This window comes from Protopterus annectens, chromosome 12.part0 (genome assembly GCF_019279795.1).
Source record: "Protopterus annectens isolate FY-2018-M chromosome 12.part0, PAN1.0, whole genome shotgun sequence".
NCBI classification, from domain to species: Eukaryota; Metazoa; Chordata; order Ceratodontiformes; family Protopteridae; genus Protopterus; species Protopterus annectens.
In genome coordinates this window covers 618,324,287-618,342,989 of record NC_056746.1, presented here as the reverse complement: position 1 = coordinate 618,342,989, position 18,703 = coordinate 618,324,287, and positions in this window count along the sequence as shown.

Sequence of the window (18,703 nt, the reverse complement as noted above, 5' to 3'; positions counted from 1 at the left end):
AAAAGTCACTCACAAATAAGTGTTTTTCAATATAACTAAGTGTACACATGTCTGTAGAAGAAAAAATAAGCAATGCAATAATAGAATCCCAGACCTTATCTCTATCAGGGGCAGTGCCACCAGTTTTTGAAATATGGGTAACTGTTAAGTTCAATTTACTAAGCACTGTCCTAAAACATCTTTTTCTTTTGAATACACTACATCTACAGATGAGATGCATAAACCAGTTCCTGCAGCAGCATTATCTGAATCAGGGATATGACCTCATACCGCTACAGTAGAGCAAAACAAACCTAGTAGAACTTTCAGTTCATCAAAAGTTTGCACCATATCCTGTGAAACACTCAAATCTACTCCTTCTACAACTTTTTCTACAATCTGACTGCAAGGAATGGCCTTATAAGCTTGTCTTCCTCCATAAGACAATGAAGTTTGTTTCTTCCAAAAAAACTGTTACCACAGTGGGAATTCACATTTACTTAGCTTTAGATACATCAAGTGCTGTATTACTTTGTGAAAAAAATGCAATATTCTCAACCTTAGATGCAACAATCTCTTCTTCCATCTTCTTGTGACCACCCTATGGCCCATCTCACAAACAGAAAAGAATAGGGAAAATTCCCTGATTCCCTGGCAACATTTTCCATAGAAGTATAAATACCCCTCAGATCTCCAGAGAGAAGAGGTTACTAGCCTAGTCAGACTAACTTGGTCAACAAAGAATAAAATAAAAAAAAAAACTTGCTTGTTAATCAGGCAAGACCACTAGGCACATGTGCCTCTTTTCAGGGGTGACACTGCAGCACTGTTTAGTTTAGGGACTTTCTACCAATCACACAACTTACAAGTGAAAACTGAGGAAATTGATCACATGAGTACGGAACTGAGCTGTTTCACAGCTCACAGACTTAACCCCTAAGGTAAACTGCCCATTTGCATGTAGTATTACCTTTGTAATGTGGTAGACTTTGTAAATGTTACTGTGTATACAGGTTTTTATTAAACCATTTGTAATTCACTGAAGCAGAGAGGTCATTAAAAAGCACTGTTCTAAAAAAGTTGGAGTCTTTTTCTTAGCTGATTATTTAAACCTTTATTTTAGATGTGACTGTTTGGATGTGGAATAAGGTATAAGAAAGCATTTTCTGTCAAGTGCTATTGCAGTTGCTGTGTTGTGATAAAGATATGTTAATGTATGCATGTGGGCAGCCATGCTATTTGTACTGTTGACAGTGAAAGGGGGTCTATATCACTTTATCAAAAAACCTAAATATCGAATACCTTTTTGTTGAACCCTATCTTTCGAACTCTTAATCCATCGAATGATCATTTAAGTGAAAATTTTTCCATGGGAAAAAATGCTTGGCCAACCAAGTGAGCTTCAAAAAAAAAATCACAAATTTTAAAACCCTCCCAGGTAGGGGGCTGCTCTCCCCCCCAACTAAATATACTAACGCTGACATTGCACTATGGTGGGGAAAAGGGCAACTTTCCAATGATGGCCCACTGCTTGTTTTCCCTGGTAAAATTATCACTTAAATACAGGAAATGACAGCATGAATGGCAGGTTTCTCGGGGATTGTCACATGACTACTTCTGTGGCAGCACATGTATGTGTAGGACTAGACTATAGAAGTTCCTGGGTTCTAGTATAGGGTCTGCAACCTTTCCTTCACTTTTTGAGCTGCATGTTTGCGTGATATCACAGGAACAGAGAAAAGTAATAACAAAATTACTTATGTTTACTGTATTTAAGCATCAGTGCTTGCAACAGTTTGTAGGTATACATCCCGCACTAATGAGCACCAGTGGAGTTGATACAGTCACTAGAGCTGCAGATATTTTTCATAGGTGCTAATTACAGCATAACCGGGTGATTTTCAATATAGTGGAGCTATTCAACAAGCTAATAAAGTATCCATGTAGCCTCCATTCTGGTTTTACCTACATACATCAATAGCATAGGAGTAGAGACAAGAAAATTTTAGCCCTGAAATAAAATGGTGTTAACTACTGCATTTGCAAGTTAAGTCCTGAACTGAGAATGTATTCTCTAATAATATTATGCCATATCCTTGTATTTCTTAACTTGGTGCAGTAATCAAGTAAATAGTGGTGGATTTGTATAGAAAGTACCATAGCATGTGATAGCAGACACTTATTTTACTGACTATTACTAAGTTTTTTATGTTGTATTCTTTACATTTTTAATTGGACTTTTTGCATGATGCGCTGCATAATGCATACAGTAGAAGTGGATAATTGGCTGTGTTTATCTGGTTTGTGCAATGTGCAGTGCACCATCTAGGAAGCAGAAAAAGAAACTGGATGCATTCAATGAATGCCCTTGGCCATTGTGAAAATCTGGCCTGGAGTATAGATGGTACTAGGTTCTAGTACATAGTGTTTAACTTTTGTTTTACTGCTGTGACATTGCAGTTTACAACAATTATCAAAATAGACAACTGTTTTCACAACATTCCTGTGGCAAAAGATGTAAGTGTAGGGCTGCCATATGCATGGTCGTGGGTTTGAATTCAGCATATCCCATATAGTATTACTTTTAATGACAGAGAAATCTATCACATTTATCATCCAATGTATAACTATGGGTATACTGTGTACTATACTCCTGTAAATGTATTCCTGCTATCTGGATAAGCATAGCTTTAACTTTTGTGAAAAACACATACACAACTGCATGTAAATGCAATTGCTTGCCACCATTGCAATCTGCTTGTCAGACATTAGGAATGCAGCTCACATTTGTGCACTGCTTACCTACATGCAAACACGTGTAATTTGCTTGCATGTACACTTTGTTAACCATCCTGCAAATCAGCTGGTCACTGCACTATGGAACTGTATATATGATGCTTTTTCAGTGGTTTTATTGTCCATTTCCTTTGTATGACATAAAACTACATGTGGAAACATTACAAACTGAGGGCACATTCTAAGTATACCTCATATATTCACAATACCTACATGTGTTGCACCCCCCCCCCCAAGCAGTACAACCGGGGGGGTATATCAACCACACTACAAAGTGTAATATATAATGTTGTGTGCACCCTCATGGACAGGGTCAGTCGGTGGTGCTGACAACCTTGTTCTACTAACCTTAACCACCCAACTATGCTCAGTAAGGGTACTTGTGTTTTAACACAGCTAGGCCCAGACTTCCACACACTTTAGTGTTGTTATGCTACTGGTCTCATATGACCCTATGAATCTATGTGTCTATACAGGCCTCCCAACCTGTTATCCCCCACATGGCCTGGTGGTGTCATCTACTATAAGGTCACCTGCAGCCATGTAAATGTCAAACTTGTGCCATGGCACTTGTGTAAAATATGGAGTTCTGTAGTCTTTGTACTTAGATTGGAGTTCTGTTCTCACTGCAGTCAACTGTGTGTGTGTGTGTGTGTGTGTGTGTGCTTGTGTGTGTGTGTCTAGCCAGAAGAACAAGTGTATCCTGTAGTTACCCTCCCAGCCCCATAAACTGACAGTATTTTGATGCTTGCACCTGCCTACAAAACCATTTCAGGCAGGCCTCCCATCTTCTTCTCTCCAACATGCATTGCTGATGTCATCCACTATAAGCTGACTTGCAGCTATATAAAAGTCAGACTTGTGCTGTGGCACTTGTGTAAAGCACTATGTTCTGTACTCTGTGTACTTAGATAGGGAGAAGTTCTGTTCTTACTGCAGTTAACTGGGGTGTGTGACCTGTTACTTGACATTACAGAGAGCGTTTTACTCCAGCATGTGGGACACTGTTATTACCATATGCAGATTATTGCATATATAGTCATCCCACCAGGGCATTATCATGCTTTGGCCTGGAGCCCAGGCAGGTGTCACTTCATCTGATACCAAACAGGTTACAGAGACATGTCTTTTAATCTATCCACATACATCTTGGCATGGTTAGTAGGCCTGTGTTATCTTGATGAGAAAGCCCTGTTGTCTGTCCAGCTGCTCCATGTGTCTGGTGAGATTTATGCAAAAGAGAGAATTATACTTTATTACTGTTCTGATGAGATTTGACTACAGTGCTGTCATACAATCCTGAGGTCTGAATGTGATGGCTTGACTTATGATGTGCACCATACATATGTACTGTAAAATCATTAAACAGAACATTTAGAAAGTAGTGAGACACATTGTAGTTCCTGATCCATACAAGAGCATATACTAGAAAGTACTGACATGATGATGGTCTCCCCTGTATAACTTGGCAAGGCAAATATAAGTGACCAGTACAATTATCAGTTCAACACCACAAATGCAGATATACTAAGCACTAATGTAGCTATGCATCCTGTGTATCAGACAAAAAGCTTTTGTATCCCTGAATCCAAAAGAGAGAAAACAGGGAAATGGCACAATTATCATCACTTGCACGGGGTGCTTTGTGTGTGTGTGTGGGGGGGGGGGCAGGAGGCCTAAGCTGAGACAAAAGGTCGGTCAGTGTGTGTGAGTAAGAAAGGGAAGCACGCAGGCTGAACCATGTAACTGTTGTGTGTGTGTGTGTGTGTGTCTGTAGAGGTCCTCTATATGAAAGTGGTGTGTGAGAGTATGCATAAACACAGACAGGCTCAGTGGTAGCTCTCATCTTGGTATGTCAGACAGATGTGAGCCATGCATATTGGAGTTGGCAGTTCATCATTGTTGCCCCCGGCCATGAGAACTGGCTCTGCCAGGAGTGGAACTGGCATCTCCACACAAAAGGTCAGATGCAGTGCTGCTACCTGAATGTAATTGATGTTGCTGGACATGCTCCCTTCACAGGAATGCCCAAGATCATAACCCCATGTCCTGCCATGTCTGGGTGTAGACAGCACACTCACCAATGGACCAGTGGACGTACTGCCACTACAAGAGTGTGATTGGGCATGGCCATGTTGGCTATCAGCAGATGTTGTGGCTGACCTACATCTATGTGAATGCTGTTCCCATCCCAACAGGTCTTCCATCACAGACACTGCTCTTTCCATAACAGACACCTCCTCGGTTCATCACAGGCACCCCTCGTTCCAACGTTTCATTCATCTGAACCAGTGAATGGACAACACAGCAGAAGCAGTGATGCATGTCAGCCTGTGCCACATCTACAACCCTGAGCATTTCTCTGGAGCACCTTTTTGAATGTGCCTGTGCCACAATGATGGCCCTAAACATATGTTGAGTGACACAAGATGAGACACCTCTGCACAAAGAGGAGCTGGGACAGCAGGTACCCTCCAAGCATCCCTATCAACCCTCCTGCATGGCACCTCACCCACACTTTGGCTATGGCCAGAGTCAAAAGGCAACAAATCCACAGTAGCCACACTTCCCTGATCAATGTCCTCACCATCCATCTATGCAATATCTTGGGCTCAGTAAACTGGGTAGGTGTAGGCCTACAGGCTGTGTCTGTGGAAAATGAAGGGTTGGCTGGATGTCAATCTCTGTGTCAGATTCAACTTCTGCACCCCCCAACTGTGCCTCCGTTTTGCCACCATCATCATCAGTGTCTGATGAGACACCTACATCAGGTGGCATGGGGTCCACACTCCCACTGTCATGATAACCTGTGATAAAAAGGAAGAAACACAAGAGTACATTAATACCTGCACTTTTATGGTACAATATATGCTAAACAACTAACAATGCTGCCACTATTACAGACAGTGCAGCAATACACACATCAGGCCTAAAATGACACATTATGATATTTCTTTAAATTGATCTGCAGTACTGACATTAATTTATTTGGCTTACCATCTGCAGGAGGCATATGTTTCTGGATTCCTGACAATCTTGAAATAAGTTAAGCAAGAGGTAAGGACAACATCATTACATTTAACAGGAAGACAGGGCTTAATGCATGTACTCCTCTATATCTGCATTAACTGTACATTCAACAAGAATGTGGCTGACAATTCCAAACTAAGCTTATAACTGTAGCAATCTTCAATCCCTTCCCAAAAAAGACATGTGACACAGAAGTAACTTTTATTTCAACTGTTTTACTATACAACAATTTTGAACTGGTCACATAACAAAGCTTACCTAGAAGTTCCTCCTGGAACTCAGAAGGAGTGGCACCCACATCAAAGAAATGCAGTGGTCCACTCTGCTGTGACCTCACATGTTGGAGGATATTTGCCAGGAACTCTTCATTGGGGGTAAGAGGTGGTTCTGTAGTAGGCTTTCCGCTGGTTACACTTTGGTCTCAGGCAACAGCAGCTGCTCGCTTCTGTGCAGTGGTAATCATGTCAGTGGCCCTGTGGCACACCTGTTCATATGTCTGGCTATGGTCTCCCAGAAATTGATGTTGCCAACAATGTGCTGCCATACTTGTAGTCTTTGTTGCATATTGGGCCGAATGCTTCCCAGCAGAAATGCCCCATGTTGACTGACAGCATCAACAATGATATTGTATTCTGCTTCACTGAATGGGGGTCTCTACCTCACTGACATTGTTTGTGTCCTAAAAAACAACACAATGATAATACATCTAAGCATCACATAACTACAAAGTAACGGTTTCCAGATAAAACAATAAAGGTAGACAGTCAATAGTACCCATTGGAAACATATAAAACAGTCTACAGATGTGTAATACTAACAACAGGCAAGATACACAATGCAAAATCAACATATCCTTGTATGTGCCATAGCAGTAACTCAACTGTGCTTTCCCAAAAGAACAGTCTGCTCTAGTTTGTGACATAACAGCAACTCTTCTTTCTACCCCTCACCCACAAAAGAACAGGCAAATTAACCATTTTGCTAATAAAACATCCTTGAAATGCTAAAAGTGCTTTCAAAGGACTTGTCTCTGAAACATTTGTACATATTTATCACACAGCATTCTATTTTCATGTATTGTCAATCATGTGCAAGAGGTTCTCCGGTTCAATTCTTGGCTGGGGTGCCTTCTATGCAGAGTCTGCATGTCCTCCCTATGGTCACGTGGGTTTCCTCTGGGTGCTCTGGTTTCCTCCCACATCCCAAAGACATGCAGTAGGTGGATTGGACACTCTAAATTGGCCCTAAGCATGAGTGTGTGTGTGCGTGTGTGTGTGCCTTCTGTGGAAGGTTGGGTGCCAGGCTGGCAACTCGACACTGTAAAAATTCCACTGCCAATCATGAGTGGACAGATGATCTGCTGTGGTCACCCCTAACTGGGAAAAGCTGAAAGAAGAAGACGTCAATGATCTGTGCCTCTGAAATGGCTTGATAAACATGGCCATGCCATCAGTACCCTTCTAACTAATGCATACAGATAAAAGTGGAAAAGCCTTTGCTTCACATTATTCATTAATATATTCCTTCATATGCATTATGTAGGTAACAAAATGGAAGCATACCTTCTGGAGTTCAATACTCCTCTGTAAAGATATCTTTGGAAGAAAATTGCTTTTGTGAAGTCCTGCAAACAAGTAGCAAGTGTCCTCACCATCAGTTTGGCTAGCTACACATTAGGCTTTTTATAATGGTGTACATTATTAATGGATCGCATCTGTCTTAGTCTGTGTTTCAGAGATGCTAATTACAGCATAAGCAGCTGAATTGCATGCTGATCAACCAATCTGGTTGAGGTATTCAACACGTTATAAAGCAACCATGTATACTCCATGCTGTTTTTTCCTGTTGATTTCAAAAGTAGTGGAGTACAGACACAGAACGTCTAGACAGACAGAATATTAGGAGCTGCTGCTGCTTAACTCAATTTGTTTGTGCTACAGGCTGCAGGCAATGCTGCTGCTGCTGCCAACAGGCCTAGGCTGAGATGGAGAAGAGTTTAGTTTTTAAGCCACATTTAACTTATCACAACATACACAACATGGACATTGTAGAGTGCTATAGGGTAAACAGGGACCCAATACAGGAACTCTGTGACCACTGCTAGCCTCAATCCAGAGCCAGAGCCTTTTCCACCCTATGTATTGGCTGTGTACTGCTTGCATCACAGTTAGCCCTGAACTAACACTGTGGCAATTGCAGCATTTACAAGGTAAGTCCTGAAAATGTACTGTATTGCATAATAATATTATGGAATGTCCTTGTATTTCATCACTTGGTATAGTAAGCAAGTAAAAGGTGGGATATTTGTACAGAAATTACCGCAACATGTGACAGCAGAGAGTTATTTGACTTGTATGTGTCCATTAGCAAGTAGTAGGCCTCAGGCAGCAAGGATTCCTACATTCATATGTCTCCAAAGTACTGATGATTACTGCATGCCCTCAGTTTAGCACCATATGTTTGTAATGGGAAATTATAACAGAGAGAAATTAGAAAGTAATGAGACACACTGCAGTTTCTGACCTCACAACACTCATGAGATCAAACAGACAGGATGCAAAACAAGGAGAGTAACAAGAGCAACATATTTTTGTTTATGCCATAACAGGAGCTCAGCCTGGGTCCACCCCCTTGAAATAACAGTGTACCCTTGCATGTGCCATAATAGGAACTCACTTTTGATCCCCCCTCCAAAATGGCAGTCTATGCTTATTTGTGCCTTCTAACCTGTCCGTCATTTGATGGCAGCTGCACATCATAGTATTCCCAGTTAATAACCTCACACATTTTAAGGTAAATGACATAGACTGGCTTACACACTGCATGTCTCTGAGTACTGGTTAGATAACCAAGGAATGACCAAGAAATACAGAAAGGTAAGACAGAGCTGTATAATTGCAAGGAATAATCATAGCAGGTTGTGTGATCACTAAGTGCACTACAGCCAAATGTATTAAATATAAGAAATTTACAAATATGCCTTGATATCAATGTGCATTCAGTTGCACTTGGTTGTGTGAGGAATTACTTCATTTCTTTGCTTCAAAGCTGTTTGTGTGGCAAAGATGGATAAGGCATCCATTCTGTTTTATGAAGGTGCATTGGAGTGAGAGTTGTGATCCAGACCTATGTAGACATATCTCATGTGTACTAACATTGTCTGCTGTGTAAGTCATAGATATATTTTCCTCATTTCAACTCTTTCTAGTTTTTAATTTTTTTTTTTGTTTGGGCCATTGTTTGCGTGATGCTTCACTTAGCACAAATGCGTTTGGCTATTCTCATCTGGTTTGCACATAGGGTAGCAATGTATAAACTGGTCAAATAGCCCACCCAGGTAGGAGACAGGACCCAGACAGCCACAAACATAAACTGGATGCATTCAGTTAAGACAGATGGCCATCACACAAACATATTGCCCGTCAGTGTGCACCCTCTAGCACCATGTTTGTGTGGTATTAAGTGATGCACAACAGTTTCAAATGTTGCAAAACCCAAAAGTACATACTCTCAGTAAGTGCAATACCTGCAATTGGTGGGAAAACGTCATTCTAGATTGGTCTTGATCTATGGTAGGCTGGCAGGTATTTGTGGAGATATTTTAAGATTCCATGTTCAAGGAAGGGGTGTTCAGGAATCTAAAGTGTTTGTTGGACTCCTAGTGAATGAACATGGGCCCAGGCTTTTGCAGAGGGACTATCGTGGCTCGGATAACAAGTCAGAGGCATGGAATAGTCTTGCTCAGGCTTAGATGAGTGCTACCAGTATCTCCTGCACTGGTGAACAATGTAGCAATCACTACAAAGACCTCCAGGTAAGGAAGAGGGATACTCTTAACCATTGGATTGAGGAATATAGGACTGTGGAGCACCCTACAAATGTGTAAGTATAACTTACAGAGACTACTTGTAAGAGTTAAAAGCTGGGTATAGTCAGGATTACTATTCATAATGGTATTCTGTTCTGTTTCTTCCACAGCCATCACCAACCAAAAACTGAATGTGCGAGCCCATGACTCTAGATTGGCATGGATGCGAGAAGCATTTGGTATGTATGTATCTGAACAGTACTGTTATTTTACCATTACAAGTAAAGAAACCTTTATTGGTTTATTATAAAGTTGTATCAAAATGAGCATTCATCTCTCAACTGCAACAGGAAAGTATGCATGCATTAGTCTGGTGGACAAAACAACAGTTCAGTATTAGAAAGTAGTCAGAGGTTGTGGGTTCAAAAACCACACTTGCCAAATATACAATACTGTTAAGTTTTCATCAGTATTGAAGTGTAACATCAGAGCTGTAAAGCAGTGGCACCAATGGCCTGCCATAAACTGTAATCAGTATAATTGGAACATACATAATGTGCAATATATGCACACACCAAGGATTTCTTGCTGCAGTCTGTAGTATAGTGTGTATCTGTTATGAGCTGGGTAGTCTGGGAGTTGGTAGTCTTCAAAGTAAATGTAACAGAATAGAGTCAAATAAGTCAAATAACTGTATCAATGCATTGTATGTCACATATGAAGTTGCTAATGTTCACCCTTTCTTTTCTCTCACCCCAATCCTTATCTTCTTTCTTTCTTTTTTTTTTTTTTAATTTTTAATTTTTTGGTTTTTAACACAGCACAGCAGGGTAGGCCAGCCCCATAAGATCCACCTGCTGCCACTCCACCTGCTACAGCACCAATGTCCAGTATGTCTGGGATGCAACCTGGTTGCACCCCATCTGCTGCTCCTGCACTACCTGGCCCCTCAAGTAGTTCTGCCGACAGTATAGGGAGCAGTGGCAGAGGTGGTGATTTTATCACTCACAATGAACTGCCAGGGTTGGTGCATAGGATTGTGTGCCACACAGTTGGTGCACACCTACACCAGATGGAGACACTGCTATCCATCATTCTACTGAATAACACAAGCAGACATAGACATCAAACACTGCAGCCATCAGCGCAGTGAGGTGACAGTGATGACAGTCCAGTGGGTGATGACTTGATTCCCACTGACACCCAGCTTGACATCCATGGGTTCATGATGTCCCCACACTCACCGCAACCATGGTGTTCACCGACCTCTTATGTCCTTCACCATCCCTGTGTCTTGTCTTGTATGTCCTGTCTGTCTGTGATTGCTTCCTCACCTACCCAACCTACCTGACTCAGACATACCTACATCCCTTCCCAACATTCTTCTCCCTCTCAAACAAAAAAGGGGGCCTGTCCCAAAAGAAATGCCATCCCATACATAGCTCTCCATTTCACACAAGTGTCATCTTGACACACTTGATTCAGTCCAGTTGGCTATACAACATGATTGTGTTGTGGTCACCCCTCTCTCTAGGATTGATACTGCAAATTCAGCGGTGGTGGTGCTGCGGTAGCATTGTTACCTCACAGTTAGACGTTGTCCTGTTCGATTCTCAGCTAGAGCATCTTCTGTGTGGAGACATGCGTGAATGGGTCTACCTTCGATGAAGGTTGTGCGTCAGGGCCGGCAACTCGGCACACAAAAATCTACTGCCGATCATTAGCGGACCGGAGTTCCGCTATGGCGACCCCTAACCGGGAAAAGCCGAAAGACACAACATTCTGTACATCTGAACATTTTTACTATTGAAAAAATGGAGAGTTATGGCTCTTTCCTACATCCCTCCTGCACATTCCTGCCCTTCTTTAATTTTGTTCTTCCCTCTGCTTGCTCTCCATTTCACCACTTTCTTATCTTTCCCATTTCTATTCTTTAAAGCATAATTGAGTGATGGTGCGCATCGCCCTTAATGTGTGGCTATGGCAAAATGCAGTTATAAGTGTTATATACAGCTGTATTGGAAAGCAGTATCATCTAGCCATATTTTAGAGACCTCATACCAACTATCACACTTTAGAATTTGGATTTACACGTAAAAGTATTGAAAATTGTTGCATACAGCTGGATTCGAACCCAGTACAATCTGACTCCAAAAATGAATGGATCAATGTATTATTAGATGGTACTACAGACTCAGTTGTGTAGCAGCTCTATTTTAGAGACTGAATAGCAAATTGCAGACAACTGCTGTTGAATAAACTTACTACTTAACTGACTCTCTAGCTGCAGATATTAATTCACTTAATGCAGTAATACAATCTTTTTTAGGGCTAGATGGTACTGGTTCTGAATACATCTGTAGCTAATACATTGAACTACTTTACTATTACTGTTGCTTAACAATATTGCTTGATGCACACCATCGCACTCCATCCCACACTAATGCTTTATAAAACTAAATGGGTATCCCACAATAATGCTTTATAAAATAGTACTGGGGATTGTGCAATGATGCTTCATACAAAATGAATGGGGTAGATATTGGTGATATGGGTAGCAAGCACAGGCCATTACAAAGGTAAATTCTTGCTAAACTGTGTCAGTTACTATTGATTATATAAAATACATCTGTTACCTAACTGACTCTGTGGGAGGACGTGTTAATGCCTTGTTGTTGGAGGCAGATGTTGCTAGGTTCGAATATGGGTGTAAGAAGCAATTTTACAAGTGTGTATGATACTTTTAAATACGTTTTCTTGTATTGCTGCTGTTCACCGTTGCTTCACAATGGTGCATGATGTGCACCATTGTGCAATAATTCTTTAAAGAAAAGAAATGGGGAAGACAGGAAAGTGGTGAAATGGGGAGCAAGCAGGGGGATAACCAAAGTGAAAGTAGGACAGGAATATGCAGGAGGGATGTAGGGAAGAATCATAGTTATCCATTTCTTCAACAATAAAACATGATCCTATATGCAAAATATTAGCTGAATTTGGACTGTCACCTCCAGAGAGAGGGGGTGACCACAGCACAATCATGTTGAATAGCCAATTGGACTGAATCAAGTATATCAAGAAGACATGTTAAACGGAGAGCTATGTATGGGAACAGTATCTTTTTTTTTTTTTTTTTTTTTTTTCCTAGAGAGAGAGAGGAATGTTGGAGAAGGGCTGTAGGAATCTCTGGGTGAGGTAAATTGGGTAGGTGAGGAAGCAATTGAAGATATAAGGTAAGAGATAGGGATGGTGAAGGACACAAGCGGTGGGTGAACACCATGGTTGGGGAGAGGGTGGGTAAATCAAGGTCCCATGCACATCAGTCTGGGTGTCAGTGAGAATTGAGTCCTTACCCAGTGGACTGTCATCACTATCACCTCACTGCACTGCTGGGTGCATTGCCAATCATCTGCATCTCCTACTGGTATTCTGAACCAGGATGAAGAACAGCTGCTTCATCCAGCATAGGCACACCCACAGAGCAGCACACAATCATAAGCATCTTCCCTGGCATTTCTTCTCAGGTGATAAAGTCACCACCTCTGCCACTGCTCCTGGATGTAGCCACAGGCCTACCCTCCCAGAAAGAACTACTTGAAGGGCCAGGTAGTGCAGGGGCACCAGAGGTGCTGCTGCCAAGTCACTCACCAAACATGCTGGACAGTGGTGGTGTAGCCGGTGGAGTGGAGGGCAGGAGGATCCCATGGGACAGGCTTAACCTGCTGTGCTGTGGGGAAAGAAAATCAAAAACAACAAAGAAAAAAATAAAAAAATAAAAAAAGAGAAGATAAGGGTTGGGGTGAGAGAAAAAAGGGAGAACATTAGTAAGTTCATATGTGACACACAAAGCATTAATACAATTATTTGACTCTGTTCTTTTACCTTTACTATTAACACTACAAACTCCTAACAAATGTCTTCCTTACTTTTAAGACCACACAGTTCATAATCAAGGCACACTATAGTACAGATTGCAGCCACCAATCCTTGATATGTGCATATACTGCAGATATGCATGCTCCAATTACACTGATTACAGTTTATAGCAAGCCATTTGTGCCACTGGTATACAGGCATGAAGTTACATTACAATAATGATGAAAATCTAACAGTATTGTATATTTGGGAAGTGTGACTACTCTCTAATACTGTACTGTTATTTTGTTATACAGACTACTACATGCATACTTTCCTTTTACAGTCTAGAGATGCATATGGCTCCCTATCAGATGATCGAAATGCCATTTCCGTGAATACAAAATAATCGACACGTATTGTGTGAACTACATAAAAGCTGAATGTCCAAAACAGCGAAATCTGAAATATTGAAGTGTTTTGGTTGGCCCATCTGTGGTATATCTCCATAAGGTAAGTGTGTGATAGGTATGGACCTTAGGGTAGGATGCGGGTTAAGGTAAGTGTATAGATTGGTAATATATGTAAGATTTAGTGTAGTGTTAGAAGTAGAGTTTTGTTAAATGTATTTATGTGTATTATTTACTTTGTCAGGGTATATCTCCTTAGGGGAAGAGTGTGGTAGTTACTGACCTTAGGGTTAGGGAGGGGTTAAGGATCGTGCATAGATAGTTGTGTATGTGGGGTTTAGTGTAGGGTTAGAAGCTGGGTTTTGATGCTTTACTTTAGGGTTAGTAGTAGGGTTTGGTTAGTGTATGCATGTAGTTTATTTATTTTGTTTGGGTACGTAGTATGTAGCGGGTGGTGGGGTTGGCCGACTATGACTGTTTGATGTTTTAAATTTTGCAGTTTAGTGCATTCAGTCTATTCGCGGTTCGATTAATACGTGTCACTCTTTTGGTATTCACTTAAATGGATTTTCGTGGAACTGATATAGACCCGATGCATGTTCACTGTTATTTGAGAAAATAGAACTGTTGCTTTGTGCTACATACTAAGGCAAGCATACTTTCTTTTACAGTTGAGACATGCATGCTCTACTTAATGCAACTGTATTAAATACCATCTAAGCTGTCCTTAACTTTTAATGCTACTAAATTACTATTAAAAGGATTATTGTTACTATTATTAAATTGCTATTTAGAAAAGTACTGTTCTGATGCATACATACCACATGCTTTTTGTATCCTTAACAAATGCATGGCATGAGACTTCACATTCAAGGGTCGATCCGTGGCAACTGTGGGAAAAACAGAACAGAACAGAATACCATTATGAATACCAGTCTTGACTATATTCAGATTTTAACTCTTACAATTACTCACTGAAATTGTTATTTACACATCTGTGGGGTGTCCACCTTACTAAATTCCCTGTTTCAGTGGTAGAAGGTATCCTGCTTCTTCCTCCGGAAATGATCAAAATGATATCTGCATTGTTCATCACTGTGGGGGATATCTGTCACACTGGTCAAAGCCCTGGCAATACTATTCCAGGCTTCAGACTTGTATTCTGAGCCTGGGTAGTCCTGCTGCAGCAACCAGGACCCATGCTCCTTAACTTGTTGCTCAGTAAAGACTTTGGACTCCTGAACACCCCACCTCTGCTCTGGGAATTGCACTCCCTCACCAGCAACATCAGACAGGTCTAGCATAGCGCAAGCTCAATTTAGAATGAGCATTTCCTGCCAGTTGCATTTTGTATCCTGATGTCTTCTGACCAATTGCAATTCTTGTGCTTACTGAGAGTGCACACAGTTTTGTTTTGTAACATTGAAAATGTTGCACATCACTTATCTTCGTGTAAACATGGTAGGGTGCTCATTGGCAGGCACCATGTTTGCGCAATGTTAAGCAATGCTCAGCAGTGGCAAGCAATGCAATATCATGATTATTGTACAGGCACTTGTGTAAATGTGCTAGTTAAATGAACCATGTCTATGGTTCTCCTACACTTAAACTTTTTGCACAAGAAGGTTGGGAAAACAGACGTGCATGTTGCACTTCACTGGTATAAACTACAATCTCGCAACAATAAAACAAAATTTGCTCATCCTTTACTAGCACCCCGGGCCATCTGCACTCCACACCTTAACTTAACACCTGCTGCCACAGGATTAGTGGCAAGATATTTCTTATCTTAGTATTCATTGTAAAGATCTCGCTGTTAATTACAGTACAACACTGCCTACCATGTTTGCACAATGACCAATAGTATTAATTGAATACATCCAGTTTATGTTTGTGGCTGTCTGGGTCCTGTCTGCAACCTTGGTGGTCCATTCTTCTGGCTTGTGCACTGCTGAGCTTCACGCAAACCATTTGAGCACAGCCAAACAAGTTTCTGCTAAGCAGCAGATAGTGCAAACAATGTCCACAAAAGAAAACAAACAAAAAAAAAGTGGAGACATAGTTGAAATGAAGAAAAACAATCTATGGTGGTACCTTAAACACATTTTAATGAAGAAAACTCAAGTAAGGAAATAGCATTTGCCATGCTGTCATACAATTCATTTTCATAGCCAGCAACCTCACATGGAAATGCTATCTGCATCACACCTCTCAACTGTCCAGAATTTTGCAGAATGTCCAGATGGTTGCATCATATTTTTGGGCTGTTCCTTGTAAAATTTGTGGTTTTCTGGAAAATCACTAAAGATTGAAGTCAATAAATGACATACATTTCAGTTTTGTACTTCATATCCTTCATAAAATACATGTTAACACAAATCCTATTACTCTAAGTACTTTCTATGTTTATAAGAACAATATAGTAAATCTGTCCCTATTTTGGGCCTTTGTTTCCCCATTAGTTTAGTCTTTGTCCATATTTATTTCACTAAAAAGTTGGTAGGCATGATCTGCATTGATATTACAGGTTTCACAGTTGGCAACACTTGTGCGAGATTCAAAACCTTGCTTATACATGCATCATTAATATGTATGGTGCAATGCTGTGTGATGAGCAATATTGCATAAGGGAAAACACACCATGTATGCTCTGTATGAAAGCTACATGGAGTTTATTAAATCTGGGGTCATGAGTGCAAAGACTTTTATTCATTACAACTGAGATAATTTAAAGTGGTCCTAATAATGAAATTATTTTGTATTTTATGAAGGATATGAAGTACAAAACTGAAATGTATGTCATTTATTGACTTCAATCTTTAGTTGGGAGGGTGGCTTAATGGTTAAGGTGTTTGCCTTGTACGCACAAGGTGCAGGGTTTGAGTCTCACAAGGGATAATTGGCTAGGCTTCCAATGGCTCGCAAGGGCAGTTAGCTTAGTACTAACCTCTCTGAATAATGAAATGTATAAAACATTCATACGTTTTAAAGATTCTTATACTTTATTTGACATTTTCATCCAAACAAGAATTTAACTAACCCTTTGTTCCACACAATGAGGTCAGTGCCATCACTGTTGCAAATTCAGAACTTTTCATAGTTAAATATTTCTGTTTCACTAAGGTTTTCTTTGAGACCAGATATCTTGCTTATAACTTTTATAATTTTAAGACATTCCCCTGGATTATCAAAAGCTTGCATGGTGTGCATGATTAGTTTTAGATGAAATGTTGCCAATATGGCGGCCGAGCGATTCATGTACGTGCACGTTTGATGTGCATGAGCGCTGTATCACTAGTGCTGTACGTCCCCAATCACCGTATGCAAATCACCCCATTTGCAGTTGAAAACCATGCAAATGAGGTAAACTTGCCATCCAGGAAGCAGGAATCAGGGCGTGCAGGACTAGCGTAATATGCAGAGATGTACTTGGTTAGTAATCGAGTACGGCACTGCAAACTGCAAAACAGAGCTATGACAGCACCAAATAAAGGCTGTGTAGCATTGAGGAAGCATGCCAATGGCCAAGTAGAGGGCCATTGGCATTGCAAACAATGCTAAATGTACAAAATACAACTTTCATGATATGTCCGCAGATCATGTAAGTTGAAGCATAGGGCAGCGGTGTGCAAACGGGACTGGGAAATAAAAAAAATAAACCTAAAAACAACAGTCTAACTAAAATCAGTATTCCTCCATGCAAGTCAATGGCAGGCAAAGGACACCCTGGCCAGTGAGTAGTGGTTGCTAAGGGGGGATGCATAGTGTAACACATGTAACTATGCATTAGTAGGCAATTATATGCAAATAACAGGAAGGATAGTGAATCCCGGTTTTCTCCAGCATGTGAGGTAGGTCTAAACAGTGTGTGAGTATGGATAGCTGAGTGCAAGACTAGGAGGTAGGTGATATCATGTGTGGGAGTCTCAGGCATACTTTCTGTGGATTGGAGCCCTGTGGCTCAGGGTTGCATCCAGCTTAGCACAGCAAAGCCAGGAGGTGTCTAAACCTGCACAGCACTTACGCCACAGTGTAAGTGGGTGTGCACGCCATGCAATGGGATCTACAGGAAAATAAAGGAATTGAACCCAGGAAATCATACTAGTGTGCACATTGCAGTGCACCAATTGAGCGGCACGCCCTCAGGATGAATCAGAAGGGCAATAGGAAGGGAAAGCAGCAGTAGGAAGTTAATAAAGGGGTACTAGGTTCGCTGTCAGGTGAAACGTATCGGAACCAGCCAATTACACAGGCAGCAGACAAGCCCAGCCCAGAATGTCACTATAAACTATGCAAACACCTACCTCTCTAGTTTTTCCCACACCCTACACCACCGGTGTAAAGAAGCAGGGAACTTTTAACACTCACAACAGCAAAATGTTAGGGGCTGCAATAGTTATTATACAACTTATGAAAGAGGCTGAGGGTGGTGAGGACGGAAATGCTGCCGACCAACCCACAGTGAGCAGACGGAGAAGAGTGTACAGACCCAGGGTCACCTACCAAGGGCTACATGATCTGGAGATAGTAGAGCGCTATAGGGTGGACAGGGACTTCCTACAGCAGATTGTTGAGCTGTGCAGGCCACGTCTGACACACAGAACTAACAGAGGGAAACCCATCCCAGTGAAAATGAAGGTATGTGTAGGCCTAAGAATACTAGCTACATGTACCTTCCAAAGACCAACTGGAGATATGATGGGGATCTCACAGCCATCAGCATTCAGGGTACTCCACCAGTTCCTAGATGCCATGGCAGCACATGTCGGTGAGCACATATATTTCCCCCTCACCTTTGAGGCGTTGGCCAGCAGTATGTGTCTCTTCC